The sequence below is a fragment of the Arvicanthis niloticus genome, chromosome 1 (assembly GCF_011762505.2).
Source record: "Arvicanthis niloticus isolate mArvNil1 chromosome 1, mArvNil1.pat.X, whole genome shotgun sequence".
NCBI classification, from domain to species: Eukaryota; Metazoa; Chordata; class Mammalia; order Rodentia; family Muridae; genus Arvicanthis; species Arvicanthis niloticus.
Window position 1 is genome coordinate 148,980,403 of NC_047658.1, and position 25,689 is coordinate 149,006,091.

Below are 25,689 nucleotides of genomic sequence, written 5' to 3' on the forward strand. Positions count from 1 at the left end.
GCTCCTTTTCTACTGACTTCCACTATCCTACTATTTGAGTAATGGATCTCTGGGCCTACTGCACAGTTCTTTTCCTAGAATGATTTCCCTTTGTTGCAATCTGTAGACTTCTTTCCTGGGTTTGATTTCCAGTCTTGTCAGAACTCATATCTTCCTCATTCTTCATTTATCCACTTGCTTAGGTGCAACATGTCCTCTAGTAGTGTCTGATTAAAAAGATGGCACTGTAGACAAGAGTGGAGAATGGCAGTCTTTAAGTAATGTACCTGTTGTTACCTAGCTTTTGGTCTGCATTGGGGGCTTTTGGCTTTCGATGCACAATGATTCTGGAAGGCCCATTTACTGGCATTCTTTTACTTCTCTCTCATGTTGGGTATCCTGTTTCCATTCATGTTTTCTTCTTAAGGCTTCTTATACTTGTCAAAAGGATGGGACCATCATATATTACATAGAATAGCTGATCAGGCACAATCTTTTTTTTTTTTTTTTTAATTGCTAATCTTTTTTTTTGTTTGTTTTTGTTTTTGTTTTTTGTTTTTTGAGACAGGGTTTCTCTCTGTAACCCTGGCTGTCCTGGAACTCACTCTGTAGACCAGGCTGGCCTCGAACTCAGAAATCCGCCTGCCTCTGCCTCCCAAGTGCTGGGATTAAAGGCGTGCGCCACCACCGCCCAGCTAATTGCTAATCTTTTATATATCTTTTTGTGCTCTAGCTTCAGAAATTTTGTTGCTATTTTTTTCCTTATTGCTATTCTCTTTCTTTGGATTTGGGTCTTATGTCTGTTACTATATTAGTAGGATTTGAGGGGAAGAAGCAAAATTACATATGCTTTGTACATTCTGCCCACTTTTCCCACAGACTGAATTTACTTATTAGATTAGATATTCTGGGACTTAGTAGGATTGCTCAGTCCTATAAAGTGAGCATCTGAGTTTGGATCCCCAGTACCCATATAAAAAGCCAATATGGTGGTGTATGCCTGTAATCCCATCCCTGGAGATATGGGGACAGCTAGATCTTTCTGACCAGCTAGCGTTGGCATATTGGTGTCAGTGTTCCGGCTTTTGTGTACTCCAGTTTTAGTCTTTTGTTCCATTTGAATCTTGTTTTGAAATAGAAAAACCCTTTCTTACATTGTGGAAAGGAATTTACTTACATTTTGTTTTGAGTACTTGTATAATTTTAGTTTTTAATTTGGATCCATGCTCCATCTGATATTTTGTTGTTGTTGTTACAAATATTGTGTAGACCTAATAACCCTTTTCTGCAGACCTGACTCAATATATTTTTTTAAAAAAATCAGTTTTCCCTCATAGCTTTTGACATACCACCGTACTGCCTTTGAAATTTTTATCATTTATTTCTGGACGCTTGTGTGTGTGTGTGTGTGTGTGTGTGTGTGTGTGTGTGTGTGTGTTAGAAGACAACTCTGTGTAGTCTGTTCTTTTCTACTACCTTTATGTGTACTCAGATCATTAGGCTTTAATCACTGAGACAGCTTACTGGCCTTGTTTTTAGAGTTTTTATACATGCATCATTATCTTATTTCAGTGTATTGGGCTAGTTTTAAAAATTGTGTGTGTGTTAAGCAAGTGTATACATGAGTGTAGAGGGCAGGAGTCAGTTGTGTCTTCTCTGTTTGCTCTTCAGCTGATCTTCTGAGACACAACAACTTGGAACTCACTGAATTGGTGAGGCAGGCTGGCCAGTGAGGTCTAAGATCCTCCTCTGACTGCCTTCTCAGCCATGCCACTGTACCCAGCTTCTTAATGGGTGACGAGGATCTGACCTCAGGTCCTTGTGTTTGTGTGGTAAGAACTTTATTGACTGAAACATTTCCCTGGCTCCAGTTTGGAAATTTAAAAATATTTTCCTATTATATAATTGCATTTGTTAAACTTTATTTAGCTTATCTATTTACATTAAAAACCATTGCTGATATTTTTATTTAGTTTACATTAAATTAATGATGATTGGGTTATCTGAGAACAAAAAGTGCCTTTCTGTTTGCCCACATCTACTTTTGTGTCTTTAAAGTAGCCCAGGCTGGCCTCAAACTTAAAGCAATCCTCCTGCCTTAGCCTCTCAAGTGTTGGAATTACAGTGGAGTTCTTTTTTTGCCCAACTTCAAAAATATCTTCAAAGTGTCATCATTTTGGGTTTGTATACTCCTTTTATAATTAATCTTCTCCTGTGCAATGCTGAAGATCTAACCCAGGGCTTTATACATGCTAGGCCAACATTCAACATTCTTTCCCTGACCTCTTTTTAAAAAATTCAATAATACCTTATAAGTATTTAATCAGTTATGGAACTGTGTCATTCTTTTTAAAGTACACAGTTGTGTGTAGTATGCAGTGTACATTAGATTTAGTTATAATTTTTCAACAAAATGAACAGTTCTGGAAGAAGTCTGTGTAGAAGTCTAGATCTTTTTTCTTGCTAGCCAGCCTGTGTATTCAGCTCCTGCCATTAACATAACATATTGAACTATAGTAATGACTGGATGGTGAACATCTTTTGTATTTTTTTGTAATTTGTTCTCTTGTTTCTTATCTCTTTTTTGATGGCAGCTAGAACATGTTTCTGTCCCATTACAGCAGTCCTCAAAGGCCTAAAGTGAGATGTCATGTCTTCACTCTCTGCTTTGTTGGCGGGCTTCTAAAAAGTGTACCTGTGTGTGCATGTGTTTTTATTTAAGTCTGTGGCCTATCACTGTATTAAACCTTTACTATTTACAAAATGAAATAAGGAAAGTTAAGTGCTTGGATAGGTGTCAAATACTTGTAGTTTTAGAAATGACTTTTGTTGTTATTTTAGGTAAGGCTGACATAAAGGAACTTTTGTATGATTTGCCTTCAAATGTAGCTAATCTGTATATACAGTGGTTTTATTTTTTATTTTATTTCTATCTGTTTGCCTGCCTGCTTGTCTAGGGTTTTTTTTTTTCAGAGACAGGGTTTCTCTGTATCGCTAGCTCTGATTCTCCTAGAACTTGCTCTGTAGACTAGACTGGCCTTGAACTCAGAGATCTGTCTGCCTCTGCCTCTGGAGTGCTGGGACTAAAGGCAAGTGCCACCACTGCCTGGAGAAGTTTTGTTTTGTATTGTTTTTTAATTTAAAAAATAAAAGTGGTAAGTTGCTTAATATATAAGCATATTTTATAGACTTGTTTATTCTATATATGATTGCTTATTTGTGGTACTTGAGTATAATTTGGTAACTCTCAGGAGGTGAAATAAGTTTCTTGAAAGACTGAGGCCCTTTGTTTCTGCTTACAGTGTTTGGTAGAGTTTGTGTTGTGAAGTGTGGACTTAGTTTTCAGGGTTGGATTATTAGCTTTCCTTGGCTGGGTCTTTTTCTGAGGTAACAACTGAGAGTTAGTACCCTTATCAAGCTTTAGCTTTGCTATAATTCATATAGAGAACAGCAAAGATACAATGTTATTATAGGGGTTTAATTAACTCACTCAAGAAGAATAGATGGCCATTTAAATCCTCAGTAAAGTATAATGAATAATGTTATTAAAGAACTTGGAGATGAAAATAATTAGGCAACTAATTTTAATTTTAATATTACTTTTTAGGTACTTAGTTTCAATTAACTTTTTTTTTTTTTTTTTTTTTTTAAAGAAGACTAGTATATATTGATATGACCTGCTATTTCGTGAGGGTTTTTCTTCTCATTTCCCCATGGTCTCGTCACTGTTGTGCAGCTTCTCTTACAGCCAGGAACAATTTGGAAACTGATATGCAGAGTAGAGCTTTAGTGGTAATCAGAGGGTTGGTCACAGCAACTGTCAGAAGATAATTTACTCATGTTGCTGAAGCACATGACAAAACTTGGATGGAAACTGTAACAACATGATACTGATACTGCTTTTTTTTCTTTTTCATCTTTTCTTTTTCTTTTTTTCTGTGTGTCTCTATGCTCATTGTGTCTGGGAAAATGCTCGAGCATGCCTTGAACTGTCTTTGTAGCCCAGTCTGGCCTTTTGATTGTCCAGCCTCAACCTTCTAACAGCTGCATTTACAGGTGTGCACTACAATACACAGCTCAGAAGTTTCCTTTAAATGGTTTTTGCACAGTGAGACATAATCAGAAATAAATGCTGATGTCAAGACCTGAGTTTAAACAAAGTGGTCTCAAATAAAATACAAAGATGAGGAGCCATAGATACAGGAAAAAAAGATAAAATAAGCCCCTACCCCTTGATAGAGGTTTTGCTTTTGTTCGCATCAAAAAGCTGCTTTTCAGGTATTTCTAGATGTGCTGTGGCTTAGTGAGTAGATACATGCACATGACTGAGACAGCTTAGATCTTAGAGCAAACCAAAGGATGTTTGAAAATTGGTTATTTAAAATCTCCTTGTACCCATCTTATTAGGTGTTTTTTTTTTTTTTTTTTTAAAGAAGAAACTAATTTACTTCTGGCTATAAAGAGTGACATTGTGTCTGGGAAAATGCTGTACTAACACACTGTACTGTCCCACAAGAGTACTTCTGAAGTCCCCAAATGCAGTACTGACAATCTGTGACAGGCTCTGAATTGTTGAGCAGCCGTCAGGGAAGGTGGACAGCAGAATAAATGGTTATATATAAGCTAAAGAGGAGACGGGAGGGGAAGAAATGAAAGCAGAACAGAGCAACACTTAGGTTTTGTGGACAGTTTGAATGCAAGCTGTTCTAGAAGTTAAGTTCTGCTGTAAGCAGGGAGTCAAAAAATAAAAAATAGGCTATGGGTGGGGCCTGGTTCTTTTCATAGGTGTCATTATTGTATTTTGTCATGTCATCAAAACTTTAAGGCTCAGGGAGCTGGAGAGATGGCCTAGCAGTTAAGAGCACTGGCTGCTTTTCCAGAGGACCCAAGTTCAATTCCCAGCAACTACATGTAGGTGGTTCATAACTCTGTAACTTCAATCCCAGGGATCTTCTGGTCTCTGTGGGCACCAGGCACATATGTGATTCATAGTTATACATGCAGGTAAAAACATAAATAATAGTTTTCGCTATCCTGTATTTTTGTTATTCAAAATGAATTTGAGAATTGCTCTTTCTAACTCTATGAAGAATTGAGTTGGAATTTTGATGGTGATTGCATTGAATCAGTAGATTGCTTTCAGCAAGATGGCCTTTTTACTGTAATAATCTTGCCAATTCATGAGCATGGGAGGTCTTTCCATCTTCTGAGATCTTTTTTATTTCTTTCTTCAGATACTTGACTTGCTGTTCTTGTCATACAGATCTTTCACTTGCTTGGGTAGTCACACCAAGGTATTTTATATTATTTGTGACTATTGTGAAGGGAGTCATTTCCCTAATTTCTTTCTCAGCCTGTTTATCCTTTGAGTAGAGGAAGGCTACTGATTTGTTTGAGTTGATTTTATATCCAGCCACTTTGCTGAAGTTGATTATCAGGTTTAAGAGTTCTCTGGTGGAATTTTTGGGGTCACTGAAGTATACTATTATATCATCTGCAAATAGTAATATTTGACTTCTTACTTTCTAATTTGTATCCCTTTGACCTCCTTTTGTTGTCTAATTGCTTTGGCTAGGACTTTGAGTACTATATTGAATAGGTAGGGAGAGAGTGGGCAGCCTTGTCTAGTCCTTGATTTTAGTGGGATTGCTTCAAATTTTTCTCCATTTAGTTTCATGTTGGCTACTGGTTTGCTGTATATTGCTTTTACTATGTTTAGGAATGCTTTGAATTCCTGATCTTTCTAAGACTTTTACCATGAAGGGGTGTTGAATTTTGTCAACATCAGCATCTAATGAGATGATCATGTGGTTTTTTCCTCTTTGAGTTTGCCAGGATAGCAAAAACTGTTCTCAACAATAAAGAACATCTAAGGAATCACCATCTCTGACCTCAAGCAGTATTACAGGGCGATAGTGATAAAAACAGTATGGTATTGGTACAGAGACAGGCAGGTAGATCAGTGGAATACAGTTGAACCCACACACCTATGGTCACTTGATCTTTGACAAAGGAGCTAAAACCATCCAGTGGAAAAAAGACAGCACTTTCAACCAATGGTGCTGGTTCAACTGGAAGTCAGCATTGACCCATTCTTATCTCCTTGTATAAAGCTCCAGTCCAAGTGGATCAAGGACCTCCACATAAAACCAGATACACTGAAACTAACAGAGGAGAAAGTGGGAAAGAGCCTCGAACATATGGGCACAAGGGAAAATTTCCTGAACAGAAGACCAATGCAATGGCTTATGCTCTAAGATCAAGAATCAACAAATGGGAACTCATAAAATTGCAAAGCTTCTGTAAGGCAAAGGACACTGTCAGTAGGACAAAACGGCAACCAACAGATTGGGAAAAGATCTTTACCAATCCTACATCTGATAGAGGGCTAATATCCAATATATACAAAGAACTCAAGAAACTATACTCCAGACAACCATATAACCCTATTAAAAATGGGGTACAGAGCTAAACAAAGAATTCTCAACAGAGGAAACTCGAATGGCTGAGAAGCACCTAAAGAAATGTTCAACATCCTTTAGTCATCAGGGAAATGCAAATCAAAACAACCCTGAGATGCCACCTCACACCAGTCAGAATGGCTAAGATCAAAAACTCAGATGACATCAGATGCTGGCGAGGATGTGGAGAAAGAGGAACACTCCTCTATTGTTGGTGGGATTGCAAGCTGGTGCAACCGCTCTGGAAATCAGTCTGGTGGTTCCTTAGAAAATTGGACATAGGACTACCTAAGGATCCAGCTATACCACTCCTGGGCATATACCCAAAAGATGCTCCAACATATAATAAGGACACATGCTCCATTATGTTCTTAGTAGCCTTATTTATAATAACCAAAAGCTGGAAAGAACACAGATGCCCTTCAACAGGGGAATGGATACATTTACACAGTGGAATACTACTCAGCTATAAAAAACAATTTCATGAAATTCTTAGGCAAATGGATGGAACTAGAAAATATCATCCTGAGTGAGGTAACCCCATCACAAAAGAACACACATGGTATATACTCACTGATTAAATGGATATTAACCCAAAAGCTTGGAATATCCAAAATACAATTCACAGACCACATGAAGCTCAAGAAGAAGGAAGACCAAAGTATGGATGCTTCGTTCCTTCTTAGAAGGGGGAACAAAATACTCATGGGAGAAAATACATAGACAAAGTGTGGAGCAGAGACTGAAGGAAAGGCCATCCGGAGAATGCCCCATCTGGGGATCCATCCCATATACAGTCACCAAACCCAGACACTATTACAGATGCCAAGAAGTGCTTGCTGACAGGAGCCTGGTATAGTTGTCTCCTGAGAGGCTCTGCCAGAGCCTGGCATATATAGAGGCAGATGCTTGCATCCAACCATTGGACTGAGCACAGGGTTCCCAATGGAGGAGTTAGAGAATGGACTGAAGGAGCTGAAGGGGTTTGCAACCCCATAGGAAAAAACAAAAAAAAAAACAATAATATTAACCAACCAGTCACCGCCCCCCGCCCCCCTGAGCTCTCAGGAACTAAGCCACCAACCAAAGAGTACACATGGAGGGACTCATGGCTCCAGCCACATATGTAGCAGAGGATGGCCTTGTTGGGCATCAGTGGGAGGAGAGGCCCTTGGTCATGTGAAGGCTTGATGCCCCAGTGTAGAGGAATGCCAGAGCGGGGATGTGGGGGTGGGTGGGGGGAACACCCTCATAGAAGCAGGGGGAGAGGGGATGGGATGGAGGGTTCCAGGGGGGACCAGGAAAAGGGATAACATTTGAAATGTAAATAAATAAAATATATTAAAAGAAAAAACATAGATAATAAGGAAAATAGTAATAAATAATAAAAATACACATAAAATAATAAGGAAAAACCTGTAAGGTTAGATCAGATGGAATTTAAATTTTTTTGAGGTTTTATTTTTGTTTATGTGTATGAGTGTTTGTAAATGTGTGTCTTTGTATCATGTGCATGCAGTATCCACAGAGACTCAAAGAAGATATCAGATCTGGTGAGACTGGAATTACAGATGTTTGTGAGCTTCTATGTGGGTTCTGGGAATTGAACCCTGGTCCTCTGGAAGAACAGCCAGTGTTCTCAAATGCTGAGCCATCTCTCCAGCCCCAGAATTTAAATTTTTAAAGAGACCAGATATATCAATTTATACAAGGATCAGGAAATGAAACTTTAAATATCAATATAATACAGATGAGAGCTTAAGAATTCCTCTTTAGGAATTGTTGTAGTGGTGGTAAGGCCACTTAGCATAACTGGTTCCCAAATAGCCTGGCCTTTAACATATACCAGTGTATCTGTTGATTGGTTGATTTAATTTGATTCACAAACTTATATATCACTAGCTGGTATTGTTTCAGGAATACATAGTTTACTATAGTAGTGTTAGATATCAAAGAATGAGTTCTAGATTATACACTTTATGGGGACAAGTTACAGTTCTGTTCTTTTCCAACTCATTTTAAATATGGAATTAGACTTGGGAGCCGTTACTTTGGAATCTGGTCCTCATATTGATTCTGTTTCTGATTTTAGGTTATATGTGTTACTGCTTTGTCATTGACATCATTGGATTAAGTAAGCAGGAGAGAAATATGAGTGAGTTCTGAAGTTGTTTATCCTGTCTTTACACCAGTGATGCATACTTTGAAAGATAGAAGGGTTAGTAATGGAAGGACAGATGTGATCAAGGGAGGAGTGGTGAACTCGGGCCACTGATAATATCACTGTTCAAATCATCTCTAGGGCCCAGACTGGATTCTCTAACTGCTCCTTTTGAATGTCTCATCCCTGGTGTTGACAGCTCATTGTCAAGTCTTAGACTGAGCGTCTCCCCAGCTTTCTTACCACACGCCTTTGCTTACCTAGTCTAGTGTCATGGGGTGAATGTTCGTGCTTCCCTCCCACCATGTTGATCAACATGTGTTTTTCAACAAAAGTTAAAGTGTAAATCTCAACATGATGATGTTTTTAGGTCAAGCTTTTGGGAAGTAGGAGGATAAACCCTTGTAGGCTTGATTAGTGCTCACAGAAGTGTTTGTTTTCAGTCTAGTGAGAGTACAAAGAGGACTGACCTTGGAAGAGGGTTTCCTCAGGAGCCTGGCTGTAGTAGCTTCTTGATGCTGCCAGATCTGGCCAGCTGCACAAGCCACCGTGTCTGTGGTCCTTTCTGACCTGTATCTTCATTTGGTTTTGCTGGTGGTGGTGGTGGTGGTTGTAGTTTTTGTTGTTTTTTTTTTTGGGGGGGGGGGTTGTTGTTGCTTTATTTTGTTTTGCTTTCTGTTTGGAATGTCTCTCTTAAATTCTGTTTGAATAACACTTTCTAAAGGCCTTCCTTTGTACCATACATTTCATGACATTTTCTTTAGGTGTTTCAGGGCCTTAAAGATGCCTCTTTACTTTGGATTTCTGTTATTTATTGCCTTTATTGGGAATTATACTTACTCCATTTAGACAACTTAATTCACCTGCTTCATCTGTCTAATTAGAGACATCTTACTGGGGGAGGCTCCATTTCTTTTCATGTGTCTCACACTGAGTTGTTACATGTTATCCTGCTTGATAATCTCCACCACACCAGCATAGATCTCAGTACCCTGTGTACACGTAATACTTGTTTGATGGTGGGGAAGTGCCATTACCTATTATTAGCTTTTATCTCTTTAACATTTATCTTTCTTTTTGAAGCATAAGAATAATAGAATGTGCTTTAAGTATTTGAGCAATGTTTGTTCAGTAGATTGTTTTTCTTTGAAAGACTCTACAGCCCTCTGTGTAAGCTTTTTGATCCTTAAAACATTGCTGTGAAGATGTTTTTATATTCTAAGGTAATTGTTATGCCTGAAGCTCTTAATTAGTAAACTTTAAAACTGTATGGGAGAGAAGTTCTTATTTATTAACTTCGTGTTTTCTTTGCCTCCTCAAAGAGAAACTTGCCTTTCAGTTTTCTCCATCTCGAGGCACAGCTATCTTTGATTCATGCTGCCGTATCTTCAGGGAGAGGCAGATAACAGTTGTAGCTATATATATCATGTAGGCTCCACCTCCTTTAGCTACAGTTACTCATTTTTTGTTGGTGTTTATTAAACTATTCTCTGTTACTTTTTTTACTCTATTATAGTTTTTAGAATGTTCCTGTTGTAGTCTAACATAGTAGTTAAATGTAGGGTTTGGCACACTGAATCAACATGTGGAAGCTCTGATCTTAAGGAACTAAAGTTTCACGTTTTTCATCTATGAAGCTGAGATAGTGATAGATACCACTTAGGTCTGTGGTTGGGGACAAAAGAGATAATACATAGAGACAAGCCGCAGAAATCAAGTTTAGTGGCCTCAACTTGAATAATTCACTTTTAATGTGTCCTAAAGAGACAGGGACAGAAATAGAGGTCATGGGATAGAGATAGAGATCAAGCATGGGAGGCTAGACCCAACCCCAAAACCTTATCCATTTGAGTGCCTTTATTGTCAGCAATAGGAGACCATTTTAACTCATCACAGACCCAGGGAAGAGATCATTAGACACACAGACATACATCCAGACATGCAGGAAAAGAAAAAGAACTTTTAGTTTTTTTCTCTTCTCTGCTTGCTCTCTACTGCCAAGTGTATATGCAGAGTAGGGACAGAAGAATCTGCTTTCCTAGGTCTTATGTTGCTCTTGTTCAGTTCCAGCAAACCTTTGGTCTGATTGCTTTAGAGATGATCAGCGATGGAGCTAACGTTACATTTGGAAAAGTTAAGTTGGTGAGCCATGGGGTTGCCATGCAGTGGAGTGTGAAAGAGACTGTGTTTCAGCCTATTTCCCCGCCTATAAAGTATGAAATCAGTTGGTGCTCATGCATGGTGACTATAGCTAGTGGAGTGTAAAATGTTTGGGATATTAATTATGCTATATTGCAAGGAAAACCTTTTCATGCTATAGTTTGACTCAAGGTTCTATTGGAATTATGTATTATGTGCTGAGATACCATCATGTCTAGTGTTATTTTTTGAATTCTAAAATTCAGCAATGAAGAATATTCTATATTCTGATTTGAAGCTTTCTCTAATATAAAAACTGTTATCAGTTTTACTGGTCATCCCATGTTTATATATGCATCTGAGTGTTTTCAAATACATAGTGGAGTTGGAGGGAAAAAGAACAGAAATTATTCTGATGGCAAATAGCAGAGAGGAGGTCCCTGTCCTGACACCTGGTGAGGTTCTTCACCATATGGCTTTGAGGGTGACACAAGGTGAATGAGGACATTTCAGACAATAGTTAGCTATTGTAGGCACGAGTCTAGAAGGTTATTGGAAATAGACATGCCATGAAAAAGCGTGCATGTTCTTTTGTTTTTATCCTGGTGGTTTTCTCATCTTACTGAGGCAGTTTTGAATTGTCTTTGGTTGCTTTGCATTTATGGAGTTTAATCAAATTGTGAATATTTATGGAATTAATATATTAATGTGTTTTACTGGATATCATGTAGCCTAATACAGTACTTAAGTATGGGAACTCTGATAACCTAACCAACAGTTAAAAGCGCAGCAAGCTTGAGTCATTTTTTATTGTAGTTGGGAGTAAATGGATTTTATTTGTTTGTTTATTTTGGTCATGTCCCATTAAATCTTTATTTAAAAAACAACAACAGTCTATAGTCCAGATTTAAACTTCTGTATTTTGCCATATTTTGTAGATCCTGGTTGTGATAGTTAATCATCATTGCTGATTTTGGAGTCACCTAGAAAACTGTCTCCTTTGTGTGTCTTTGATTTCCAGAAAGGTTTAACTGAGGGAAAGCTTAGAGTGCATCTCTCCTTCCTTTTAAGCAGTGTCCCAGACCAAAAAAAGAAAAAAGAAAGAAAGAAAAAAAAAAAAAGCAGAGGAAGCCAGCTGAGCATCTCTCTGCTTCTTGACTGTACCCTGGATGTGGCCACCATCCTCTTGCTCTCATTTGCATGCCTTCCCTGCCAAACTATCACCCCTCGAACAGTTAGCCAAAATGAACCCTTTCTTAAGTTGCTTTTTGTCAGGAACTTTTGTTACAAAAGTGGGAAAAGCAACTAGTACTGTGGTGTAGATTAACTTGACTGCATACTTGCCTGTTTCTATAAACAGATGTTCTGTTCCCCTCCTCTGAGTGACATTCCATGCCAAGGAAGCTCTTCTTCAGGATGGGGAGAGCAGAGTATACCCTCAGAAGTTCATTTGATGGAGCATCATGTGGTTCAACCTTTCACTAAATAACATCAGTGACAGTTTTCTCACCAAGAATCTTAAAACTCCTACCTCAAAGCTTGCCTTTCTAGGCTGTTTAGTCCCAAACTACTATTTCAACTTACCACCTCAAAACACTTGCCTTTGGTCACGCCTCACAATTATTCCATCATGGTTTACTCCATAGTCAGTGTGGTGATCTTAGTATACTAAGCCATTAATTTCAGTGTTGGATGATGGTAGCAGACGAGATTCTATAGACATGTGTAAACACAGGCACACACACAGTTTAAAACAGTCCCTGTGACATTTAATGTGACAACACTTTTAGTAGCCGATGGTTCCTTTTTCTTTCTTTTCCTCTGCTACCTTTATTGATGCTTCCCCCACCACTGCTTCACTTCTGTTTGTAGGCCTGGACCTTAATGGTACAGAAGACGTAATTAGACATGGCTCACAGCAGCAGATTAAAAAAAAAAAAAAAAACAAAAAAAAACAAGTCATCATTTTCTTAGGTGTTGACTAAATACTTCCTTAATCAATTGGAAATTCTACAAAGACTTTTCTAAATGAAAGATCAGGATCTTCATATTGGTTAGATAGCTGTACAAATGACTGTAAAAATGGATTATTCTAAAATGTATTTGGCTAATGCATATAAAATAACCTTTCTATGAACTTATGGGTTGTGTAGTTCAAAGAATTGACATTGCTTACTACTCATTTAACACAAGCGTTTTCTTTTTTTTCTTTTGATTGATGTACCCATTTTGGGAATTCTTAAAAGAATTGTTTTTCCTCCTTGGTAGAACAGTTGTAGAGTTCCTGTCTAGCATTTGAGGCACATTTCTGTGGGAATCAGATAGGAAAGTTGTGATGACCATTTACACTAATGGAGATGAGCATTAACGTGGATAATATATTTGGATTTGATGTGCATTATGTGATTATTTTTGCAGCACAATTAACTTCCTGATTAAACTTTGCTGAGCATATATCTTGAGCATACGCTTCGTGGAAAACTGAGTGATAAAATTGTTAGTTTAGATGATAGGTGATATGAATTTTGGACTGGCTTTCCACTCAAATAGTTGTAAGTCTGAGATAATGCTCTTTCTTGTCTTTAAAATGATGAAATTATTTAATCTGATTTTTAAGAGGAAGAGGGGAGAAAGTTAGGTTAGAAACTCAGGAGATGTAGTACTGACAAATTCTGGCCACCAGAGGGGGAAGTTCAGTCAGTCATCTTGTAGCTTTGTTTTTGACCAGAATGTGTGCCATTCATGGAAGTGAAAGGGACACATCTTACCTATCATATCCTTGTCCATTTAGGGTGAGTTATAGGGCCTCTTGCCCTCTATTCTTCAGTTTCTGCTTTTTTCTCTTCAATTTTTTCAATCTAACTAGGACAAATAGAGTAAAGGTTGTCAGGGCTTTATCTGTTTTTTATTTCCTGAGATAGTTAATGCCTCAGATGACCAGTGCACATCTTGGATGGGAAGTACAGTAGTCACCGGGTTCTTTCAAACATAGCATACAAACAGTGCTCAACCTAACCTATGACCCACCCTCTTGTTGAAATCAAGGATGAAAATGTCTTGAGAAGTAGAGCAGAGGGAGCATGGTATCTGTAACTAAGTTCCAGTCTGGTATTGCTATTTAATATTTAAGTGGCCGTGGAGAGTAAAACCTTGGATCTGAGCTGAGCATGGTAATGTATGCCTTTAGCCCTACTCATGAAACAAGGGCAGAGGCAGGTGGATCTCTTGAGTTCGAGACCAGCTGATATGTATATCATGAGTTCCAGGATAGCAAGGGCTATACAGTGAGACCTTGTCTCAAAAACAAAACAGAACAAAATCTTTGGAACTTTAGTATCTTTGTTTGAAAATTTGGATGCTTATGTTTAACGTATTTGATCCTTTTTTAGTAGTGTGAGATTTTGTGGAAATTGTATATGTGAAAGGCAGTACTGTTCTTAAATTAGATTATAGCAAAAGTACACGTTTTAAATATAGTATATTATTTAGCTAAAAACATCTGTTGATAATTATTAAGGCATAAGCACTAAAGACAGAAAGATACTATAGTGGACATCTTTTTACTCTACAAAAAGATAAGTTGTCTGAGCAGAGGTTCAAGATGGCAGTGGTTCAGTCAACAGTTGAAAGGCTAGGAGAAGCCAGGTCATCCTGATTGGAGGACAAGGGAGTTGATAGTATGTCATTTAGAGGAGATCATCTGGGAAAGAGTAAATGTAGGAAAAGATTTTGTGAGTTCTAGGATTTCATATCACAGAGCTGATGTTACATTCAATTTTTTCTAGCCATAAAAGTGGGAATAATTTAGACATGAATCCAGTTATGTGACTCTTAAGTTTCTGGAGGGCTAAGGGTAGCATAGAAAGAACAAAGGCAGGCATAGAATCCAGTCAGACAATTAGATGGGTGTTTACAAATGGATACAGAACAAATGGATACAGAAATGTGCTTGTGAAAGCAGGCAAAGATTAGGATTTAACAATTTGATATACAAATAAGGGAGTAGAGGCTTTTCAAGCAGACTAGAAACATACAATATTTTAGAATTCTGTATAAGACAGGATTTTAATCTGTCCTGACTTTAATGAGCTTTCTTGATGTTGGTCTACTTGGTAGATTCAAGGCTCTACACATTTGGGGTTATTGATGGTATCACTGACAAACTCTAGGTGATTTGATGGTTCTGATAGCTTCACACTCCATTGGATACACATACTCACAGATCTGCTCACCACTCCTGCAAGTTCATTTCCCAGAAATGAACTGGCTAGTAAAAATTTGGCAGGCAAGCCAGCTTTTCAAGTACTGCTAGGAATAGAGCCCAGCTGTTCTTTTGGGCTTTGAGCTGTTGGAATTCATTGTTAGCAGCTAGAAAGAATCAAACTGTAACATTTTTTAGCCTAGTTCATGACAGCAAAGCAGAGGTGTTAAGATTTCTGTTCTAGAGGTTTATACTGCAAGTAACTTAACCTGATTGTGTGTCTTAATATTACTGGGCTTCTGACCGCTGAAATATGGCTTGGATCGATGGTGGTTTGGAGAAAGTAGAAAGAGGGCTATCCATCATTCTGAGGCTCCATAGAAGCTGGCTGATAATGCAGCTTTCACCAAGCAGCCATCTGTCCATCCATCCATCAGTAGGATGAAATGAGATTTAGCGGAACAGGCAGCCGTAACTCTGAGACACTTTTTAACCAACAATTGTAGCTCTGGCCTGAGTCTGACCACAAAGCACAGCACTGGGGTTTGGCGGGATGTGGCAGCAAGGGCAGTCTACTTCCCGTCACTGCCAGCCTAGAACATATGCAGTTTGAGGTCCTAGCTCAACCTTCCTTCCCATACAGAATTTGGCTAAACTTGGGATGATGGGACTGTCATTCTCTTAGCTCCAGACGATTTTGCAAGTTAAGTGAATTTTTTTTTCATGGAGAAAATTTTTGCTTAACACTATAGGAACCTTTTCTGTGTTCATCACAGTAATGAGGGATGAGATTAAATTAAATTTAAATAATTTAATAAATTTATTTTATGGAGTTTCTTTTTTTTATTAAATTAAAAATTTACCCAGATTCTTAAGTAGTAAAAATTGAATTTTTTTCCTCCGTATATTAGTGGTTCTTAAATGAAAGGAAGAAAATATGGACAGGGAAATGGGTAATGTTATAAGCAAGAGACTGGATGATTCCTAAAATGGGTAATGAGATTTTGATAACTGAAATCCAACTATGTCTTCCTAGTTTCTATGTTTCCCAGTGTGCCACACCTTCTGAGAGAGCCTCTTGATCAGTGTGTGGCATTTTGTGTGCTTGTTGCCAGTCCTGGTAATGTTCCTAGTCATAGCCAGCTTCCTTGGCCATATTATTGCAGTGGTCACTCAGACCTCAGCTCCTGTTCTTTGTTCTGAAGCCTTGATTTTCACTTCAGATTGAGGGAGGGGTTGAGGGAACCTAATGTACCGGAGATGCCTCGGAAATGAGAGCCTTGGATGAATTCCTAGGCTTATTGATCCACCGGCAGTTTATGCATCCTGACATTCATAATCTCAGTAGGCTGCTGATGCTCCTGATTAATGGGCCCAGGGGCTGTCCATCCGTCACTTCACATTAATTACTGAAGAGGTGTTTTTCCAGTGATTTACCTGACAGTGGGCTGTGATAAATACCCCTAAGCAGAGTGGGCAGTGATTAATCACAGGACCACACCCCTCCCCCCATTCCTTTCCCCCTAACCACAGGCCAGCATTGGGACCTGACCAAAGAGTACCCCCTCCCCATAAGCTATCTATCTCCATAATTGCTTGGGGATGCATATTTATTGGTCATGAGACCTGGCAGATAGCATTTTAGAATTTGTGCCAAAGATGATGAAAAATAAATCTTATTGGTAGGAAGAGCATGTTTTTACATGGGGTAGGTAAGCATATGTGAGCTGCTTGCACGTTACCTTAAAATTTTGAGGGAGCATTAGCTGCCTAATATGCATGTACATACATGCATGCATACATACATACATACATACATACATACATACATACATACATAGGCATAGTTGTTTTACAGGCTTTAGAAAGGGCAAAGGGCTGGCTGGTTAGATGGCTCCTCAGGTAAGGCCAGTTACACAAGCCTGATGACTTGAGTACAATCTCTAGAGCCCATATAAAGGTGGAAGGAGAGACGTGACTCCACAGGGTTGTCCTCTAACCTCTGTATGTACACTGTTGCATGTGGGTCTACACAGCACAGCATGCATAGGCACACACATAATATGCAAACTAAATTAAAACAAATCCAGCTTTGCATTCATGATGCTTCTAGTTTATTCAGAGAAAATATATAAACAAATACAATTTTGGAAATTATTTTAGGTACAATACAGTTTGACTGGTGTAGGGCTCCAGGGTTCCATTTCTTACCTTATGGCTATAGAAAATAAAATTAGCTAAGTACTGAAATTCTTAAGAGTCTTCCATGTGCCAGGCACTCCCTACTTTCAGCTGTGAAAGATGAGTGTAATACAGCTGCAGATTCAGAAAGCACAGTCTACTACTCCTTGTCTCATTTCTAAAAATATAAAAGCAAACTTTTCCAGGAAGTTGTTAAAGGAATTTAAAGTTAGCTTGTACATTTATTTTGTTCTATGTTCATGGGTTTACAAGGAACATGTTAGGGACAATATCTACCTTCAAGAAATTTGCAGGTTTGTCTGGTTTGCCCTCCCTCCCTCCCTACCTACCTACCTTGCTCCCTCCCTCTCTTTCTCCTTTCCTTTTTCTTAAATATTTATGTGTACGTTGTGTCAGGGGGTTGTGTTCAGAGATCCCCTTGCAGCTGGACTTATAGGCAGTTGTGATCTATCTGATGTGAGTGCTGAGAAAGAATAATACATGTTCTTAAGTGCTGAGCCATCTCTCCAGCTCAGGATTCTTGGGTATTAGATAACATTCATGATGCATAAATATAACTCACCCATTTAAAAAGGTGGGGGGCGGGGTGGGGAGAACTCTGTTGTTCAGGGTAGTACCAAATTCCTGGGCTCAAGCAATCATCCTGCCTCAATCTTCTGGACATACCTGGGATCTTAGGTGCATGACATACTTGGCATAAATGTGTCATTTAAATAATGATATATATGTCATGAATGCCATAAATGATGAGTGCATATGAATTCACAGAAATGTGACTCAGTTGTTGATATTGAGCATATTGATAGTTATAAGATAAAGCTGATTTTGTAATACATCTTTTGGATGAATAATGACTGGGGCTATTTAAGCTGATATAGTTCAAGTAGAGCATTTCAGAAATTAGAAGGAGCAGGCTATGATATCATCCTACCTAGATTAGAGGATTTGTATCTGAGAGTGGCTGTATCATCATTAAAATGCTAGGTTGATACCAAGCCATGGAGGAACTTTATCGCCAGGTAAGCTTGACTTATATCTTGTAGGATATAGTGAATCATTAAGAGAGAGAGAGTGTTGTATGGGAGTAGATGTTGAACCTAGGGCCTTATACACACTAGACAAGCAAGCATTCTCCTACTGAGCTATTTCTCCAGTCCTACTAGAGGGTTTTCTTAATGTCTGGTCTACATTCAGCTTAAGGTCTGCCCTTTTAACTTGTATTTCATAAAGGATATTTCTCCACATGCTAGCTCTTCTCCTAAGTAGTTGGTTTTGAGGCTTTGTAGCCATGTGAGATATTTCCTGTGTTCAGTCTCAAGTTTTTATAAGTGCCTCAGTTTCCTCCTGGGCCTCAGATATGAGACTTTTCAGTGATGCTGCCTGCTCCAAGTCTTCAGAGGTAAAGGTTTGTTTCCTTTTACCTGGCTACTAAGGATCTGGGCCTGGGCCTGTTGGGTAGTAGCTCTTGGTGTCTTTTTTTTTCTTCAGACACTTACGCCTTTCTGGAAAGGTACATAGGGGAGCCTTGGCACTTCCCAGGGCCAACTGTTCTCTCCTTCCAAATGTGTCTCACTTGCCTGAAGTCCTTCTCTTTGTATCTCCATGGGGTCTCTGGAGAAGATGCTGTATGTAAGAAGTTTCCTCATTTCTGTGGCTACTAAGAGTTCTGTATTGATCTTATGGTAACCCATATTTGAGTTGTTGCTGACTACTCTAGTATCCAGTGTATATTTCATGTTCCACCAGTCCTTTGAAGAGCCTTTCTTCAGATTGAGGCATCTGTTTGTCCCTGGATTTTGGATTAATAGCTTTGTGATGTGTAGAAGCACAAATTTTCTTGAAACCTGCAACTTTTGAAACACTTTGGAATTCTGGGGGAAAAAATTGTTGATACATTATCTACCTTTTGTTTTTTATTTGTTTATGGGTGAGGATATTCTTTCTAGCTTCCTCTGCTATAATAAGCCCTCATGAATCAGAGAGCAGTGGCTGAGGTAGGAAGGTATGTGCAGGGCCTGTAAAGCTGGACAGTCTCAAAAAGTTAGGTGGCCCACAAAGCAGGATTGCATAGCCAACAAGCAGTTACAAACCTGGATATTAGAGCTGAGGGTGTGTTAGTTCTGGCCCTTAAGCTCTGGTAAGTTCTGACCTTTAATGCCACCTCTTCTTTGTAATCATAAAGTTACAAGTTTGTGAAGGAGTTGTTTCGATGGTTCAGTGAAAGGGTCTGTATTTATCCTAGTGCTTCTTTTGGGGCATCTTTGATTGATTACAAATTATATACAGTTTCCTGGAGTCAACAGTCTTTGAGTTCTTTACACTTACTCTTTACATTCTTTACGTTTACTTATCATGTGTGCATTTATCATTCTCTCTTTCCACCTTGTAGTTTCTGGGGCTGTCAGAACTGTGGCGAGTATCTTTATCCACAGAGCCATCTTACTGACCCAAACAAAATCTTTGTAATCTCAGAAACCATCCTAATTTTATTCCCATTTTATTTAATTTCTGTGAGTCTTCAATGTAAAAGTGTTTTAAAAATACAGAGTATCACTTTATTTGTAATGGCATGAGATTGTAGTTTTTAAGAATGAACCCTTGTGGGTAAGGGCTTAAATATGCATCTGGTTTAATTTTGTCACCACTATTACCTTACACATGATTTTAGTTTCTGTAAATAACACGTTACATGTACATGCTTTACTAGGAAAATGATGAGTTGAGTTAAAGAAATAGCATAATGACAAAGGATTTGTCATTAAAAAATGTGTTTTCATTTTTACTGATCATCACACACACACACACACACACACACACACACACACACACACACACACACACACACACACACCATGCTAGAGATATGAAAGGGAGTGAGTTAGGACTTTGATGTTCTAGGCATTAGCTAACTGAAACAGTTATTCTTAGTGCTCTTTTCCAGAGTGTTGTCAGACATTGAAGTGGAACTGGTGTGATGACATCCAGTGGCACCCACCTCTAATCACTGTCAGCAGATAAAGGTGCTTATTGCCAACATAATAACTTGAGTTCAGTTTTCAGATCCCACATTGTAGAAGAAAAGAACTGACTCCTTGGATTGTCCTTTGTGCTGTGGCATGAATATACACATGTATATACATATATGTGATAAATAATTAAGTAAATAATAGAATCTTGTTGTCTGCACATAGGGTTGATGTGATTTATTTCTCATTTATAGCCTTTTTATTTCCTCTTATTACTCAAGACTGAGCAATGTATTAAAGAGATTGGATATACTTGTCTTCCACACTTTAGAAGAAATACTGTTTTCCCAGTCTAGTGTTGGTTATAGGTTTATCATGTGTAACTCTTATTTTGTTGTTTTAAAATTTTTCTTAAATTTGATTTACCTTCTTTTACAGAACTTGGAGTTGTCTAGGGTTTTTGTTTGTTTTGTTATGTTTTTGTTTTGTTGTTGTTTTTAGTGTTGTTAAAACCTCTTCATGAAGCCTATTCTTCAGATAATAATAGCCATTAGTAACCAAGTATAAGATATTTGAAGTCTGATTTGATCATCAGATTCTGAGCACTGTACAAAAGCTTGATGTTGACTATTAATGATCACTCAGTACTCCAAAGATTCAGACTGATTAAAGAATAGTGAATTTATAAGTGCGCTTTTTAGATTGATTAGACTCAAATGGCAGAACTGAGTTTTTATAGACTTTAATTTTGAAATTTTGTTAAGCCAAGAAAAATTTTTACAAGATTTTGAATATGTAAATGTTATGTGCAGATAATGACGTTTTAGTTGTCACTTGTTGGATAATTGAGCAGTATAGAGTATTGCATTCTTTATAACATTTCTCTTTTATTTCTAACACAGATAAGATGAAGCAGATATTGTTAGAACTTTTAGTCTCACTATTGCTAACTTTTAATGTTTGAGGATCCAAAGCCCATTTATACCCTTTTTGGGGTTAACCATCTCATCCTTGTTTGCATTCTGTGTGTCCTGTCCACTGCACATTTTTACCTCAGGGCACTTTCCAACCTTCCCAGTGAGGTACATACCTTTCCACACCATGAGACAGCTCCATTGTTACCAACAACCTTTGTCTGCCAAAGTTATTAGAAAACAGTTGTGGAGATCTTTTATCCCTTGGGTTAGGGTGCTTTTTTTGTTGTTGTTGTTCTCTTGGTTTTTTTTTTTTTTCTTGACATTTCAACACGTTTATTTAGTATGGGTTGTTCTTGCCTTTTCAAATGTATTCTGTACTTCCTTTGGAGATACTAATAACTCCTTTTGGCATTCTGTGTTCTTCTTCCTCTAATGGCAGTACTTCCTTATCCTCAACTCCAAGTATTAGAGACCCACCATGGCTTGTCCTCCAGACTTGTATCTGTCATCACTAGACGGCCTTATCATATGGTCTTTGCTTTGAATTTCCTGGGTATTTTTCACACATGTTCATCATCAGTTATTCCATGTCCTTGAAGGGTTAGACCAATTTTCCTATTGCTTGTTTATCTGTACAAAGAAATCTGGTTAGACACTCAAATTTAGTATGAGCTTTTTATTTCTTCAAGCTTTACATCTTAATATATATAACTGATATCTCTGGATCACACCGAAACTCAGTGACTCCTTTCTTCTTCTCACACCCCTCTTCAACTCACTACATTTTGTTAGTCTCCCTTTCAGAATCTGTCATTAATCTGGTTTTTATGAGTTCCTCCATGCTGTAATAAGTAGTAACAATTTTCTTTCCTGTAGTTACCCTTTTTGTACTAATGTATGCTAGAAAAATTTTTAGCAAAGACCAGTCAGATAGTATCCAGTAATTTCTGAACACATTGAAAGTAAAATCCAAAGCTCTGTCATAGCCTGTAGGCCCCTATATTTTTGGGCATAGGAAATACCTTAGGACTCTTGGACTTGTTACTCTTTTTTGGGCCTTTCCCCCAACCAATTTGTGTGCCATGTTGACTCAGTTCAATATTAGTTAAGGTGTTGACTGTTTGGAGTGGTCTTCCTGCTTTATCACATAGTTTTTTCTTCTGAAATAGTCATATACACCTTATTAGTCCATTGTCCATTCTTACTAATTTTATTATGTGGTATTTCTCGCTCTTACATCAGTGATAAATGTTTAAATATTTTTTTGTTCTCACCATTGAAATGTTTGTTTCACGAGGTTGGGGGCTTGTATTCATTATTATGTTTTTAGTGCTTAAGATGATATTTAGTAGATAGTAAGTACTCACTGGATGTTTGTAGAGTAAATAAATGAATAGGTCCCAAATCTCAGTGTGGCTTAGAGGAGAGCACCACCTATTGAAAGGTTTCTTTTCAATTTAAAAATTATTTAAATTTAATTATTTAGTGTCAAATAGATTGTATGACATTGTAGATTCAAAGGCAAAAAAAAAAAAAAAAAAAAGTCACTAGCCCTTGCTTTAATAAAGGCACATGTTTGGCAACCTATGCAGAGGACCTTGATCTGTCAATTAAAATCAGTGATGACCTTACAAAAGAGGTGACTGTTTTTCAGCTAAGAGTTGAGGAATGAGGATGAATACATATCTGGTTGAGGAGAAAATAATATACTTTAAACCATGGAGGTAGTAGAAGACAATTTGGCTGTTTCTAGTATAGTGGTTCTCAACCCTCCTAATACTGTGACCCCTTAATACAGTTCCTTATGTTGTGGTGACCCTCAGCCATAAAATTTATTTTGTTGCTATTTCATAATATAATTTTGCTATGTTATGAATCATAAAGTAAATATATGATATACAGGTTATCTGATATGTGGCTTCCTCCAAAGGTATTATTACCCATAGGTTGAGAACCACTGTTCTTGTACATCTAGAAGTACCAAAATGATAGCAACTGAAACCTACAATTAGGAATAGCTAGAGTAGAAGATATAAAGTTTGGAGGTAGTTAGCTATGGGGCTAAATTACACAAGACTTTATGTGCAACCTGTGAGAATACAGAGACTTCGAGAGTTGTGTCTTGGACAGGTGAGTAATTCCATTTGACTGAAACCAAGGGAGGAGGAGCAGTGATTATTACTTTTGGGGAGAACAGTGAAAACTTTAAGTCCATAATGATCTTAGAGCCCAGAAACCTGTTGATTAGTTGCTGTATTTTGTATCTGACATCTCATTTGTTACATATGCTGACTTTATTTTTAAGATACTTTCAGTCAGTTCTTTACAAATGAAATACACACTGCTGAACTGAAGGGCCTTGGCATCTCTAATTTTGCCAGTTTATAAGTTGACTAAAAAAAATAAAGAATACTCTTGAAATATTTTAAAGCCAGGGGTATTCCTTTCTGAATGTGCAAAGAAACAGTTCTAAATTTAGGGCCTTCCATGGATTCAAACATCAGTTTTTTAAAAAGCTCTGTTTTTAGGAGAAGGAGTAGTAAGCAGTGTTCCTAAGTGTGTTGAAGATCAGTTTTATTTCAAGGGCATGTTATGTAACTTGTATTGCTTTGAGATTTGTGAAACATGAGTAGATTTTTGCATTTAACACTTTAAGAATCACTTTGGTGAGTTTCCATGTTGCTGAAGTAGACAGTACAAAGAGGAAAAACTGGCTACCTTTGCTCATGACTTTAGCACTATGGAAACATTTTGGAACAATGCTAGTCCATTAGAATCATCACATGGGGCAGGCATGTGAACCATGTAAATGATTTTTAAATCCACCAGCTACTTTTAAAAGTATAAAAATAAACATGAAATTAATATTTTATATAAACTAGTATATCCAAAGCAGCTATCATCTCTATAATCAACATAAAAATAATGAGACATTTTAAGTTGGGACATGTGTGCACACATGCATGTCCCAAGCCTTTGAAACCCTACAGTGTTACATCTGAGGTCAGACTGACCTCACTTCAGATGCTTAGACACTTTGTGTACTTGCATTGGTCAGTGCAGTCCTAGACTATTCTCAAACCAATGGAGGCTGCTCAGCATTCTGTAGCACTTGCTGCTATCTTCCCATCAAGTAATTTATGTGCTGCTTGTTTTATTGAACTGTCAAGCATATTAAAGCATTCTCTCTTTTCTCCATTCATCATTTTCTTACCTACAGTAGTTTTGTCCAGTGAAGATCTGTTTATAAATGTTCATTGCCTATGATTCTCTTATGCCAGGTTATTGTACTATCTTATTTTATTAAAATAGTCTTTGAACTCCAGTGATTTTGTTTTTAATCACAAAATACTGCATGCTTGCTGTAACAAATTTAAATAATGTGGAGCATGTAGTATAAAATAGTAGTCCTTTGACATTCTTTTTCTCTTTTATTTCCTGCTCTTTCATATGTAACAGTGTAGATAATTCTCCTTAGAAATACACATTCATGAAAAATTATTGCTAACTGAAAGAAAAGTACCTGGAAAATATTTTTAAAAGATGGCCTATTAAAAGTGGACACAAACATTTTTTTTCTTTAAAAAAAAAAAAAAAAAAAAAAAAAACAGAGTTTCATGTATCCCAGGCAGGCTGGACGCTCACTATGTAAGGAAGGGTGACTTTCTGCTGAGCCCCCTACTGTATTTCTCAAGTGCTGGGATTATAGGCTGAGCTACCACACCTGGTTAATGTAAATACTTGGACAAGAACCTATGAACTCATGCATTCCAAACAAATATTCTACCAACTAAGCTATGTTCCCAGCCCCTTGTTACTATTAATTAAAAAAAAAAAAAAAAAAGGAAAAAATATTGTCAAGAACAGTCTACAGAAATGGAAACATTTTTTATACTTATTTAGTGCATTTTAGGTTATAATTAGGGCTGTACTGGTCAGAATTAAGGAATGAGGTGTGTAGGTTTATCTTACTGATAGGTCACTTGTTAGCATACCCATGGCCCTGGACTCCATCTCTAGTACCAAACAAAAAGAAAATGAACAATGGTGTGATATATTCTGGGCATCTTCAAAGTATGTGATAGTCCGATAGCATCCTTTGTGTTGTTCTCTTTTGTTGTCCTATCATTTCTCAGGTAGAATAGATTCGTACAGAATTCCTTAAACTTTTTCTACTTTGTAAAGTCTTTTGCCTGAGAAATTTTTTGTAACTCTAGTCATATACATATATTAGTTACTTTTTGTTGCTATGATCAAAAACGATGATGAAAAGGAACTTATGGAAGAGTTTATTTTGGTTCTCTAGGGGAGAGTTCATAATGGTGAGGGAGGCATGGCAGCAGGTGGCTGGCACAGCAAGCTGAGAGATCACATCTCAACTAGAAGCAGAGAGAGCAGACTGGAAATAGGAGACACCGTAAGTATCAAAGCCTGCCCTGGTGATATACTTCCTATAGCACTGCTGCACCTCCTAAAGGTTCCATAACCTCCTCAAATAGTACCACTCACTGGGGACTATGTGTTCAAATATGTGAGCCTATGTAGTACATTTCTCATTCAAACCACCACAATAGGTATACAAAATATTAATATAGATTGTTCTAGGGTTTTCTTGCTTTGAAGAGACACCAGGACCAAGGCAACTCTTATAAAAGAAAACATT

The 25,689-nt window shown here is 37.7% G+C and overlaps 1 protein-coding gene across 4 annotated transcripts in view; it reads left to right on the forward strand.

Moving 5' to 3' along the window:
* Positions 1-25,689, forward strand: part of R3hcc1l (R3H domain and coiled-coil containing 1 like) — a 72,658-nt gene that overhangs the window by 9,695 nt on the left and 37,274 nt on the right. The window contains exon 2 of one of the 4 annotated variants that reach the window (XM_076921545.1): positions 25,333-25,443. The exons of the other annotated variants lie outside the window; for them this stretch is intronic. The gene's annotated coding sequence lies outside the window, so the exon portion shown is untranslated. The remainder of the gene's footprint in view (positions 1-25,332; positions 25,444-25,689) is intronic. 4 annotated transcript variants of the gene reach the window in all.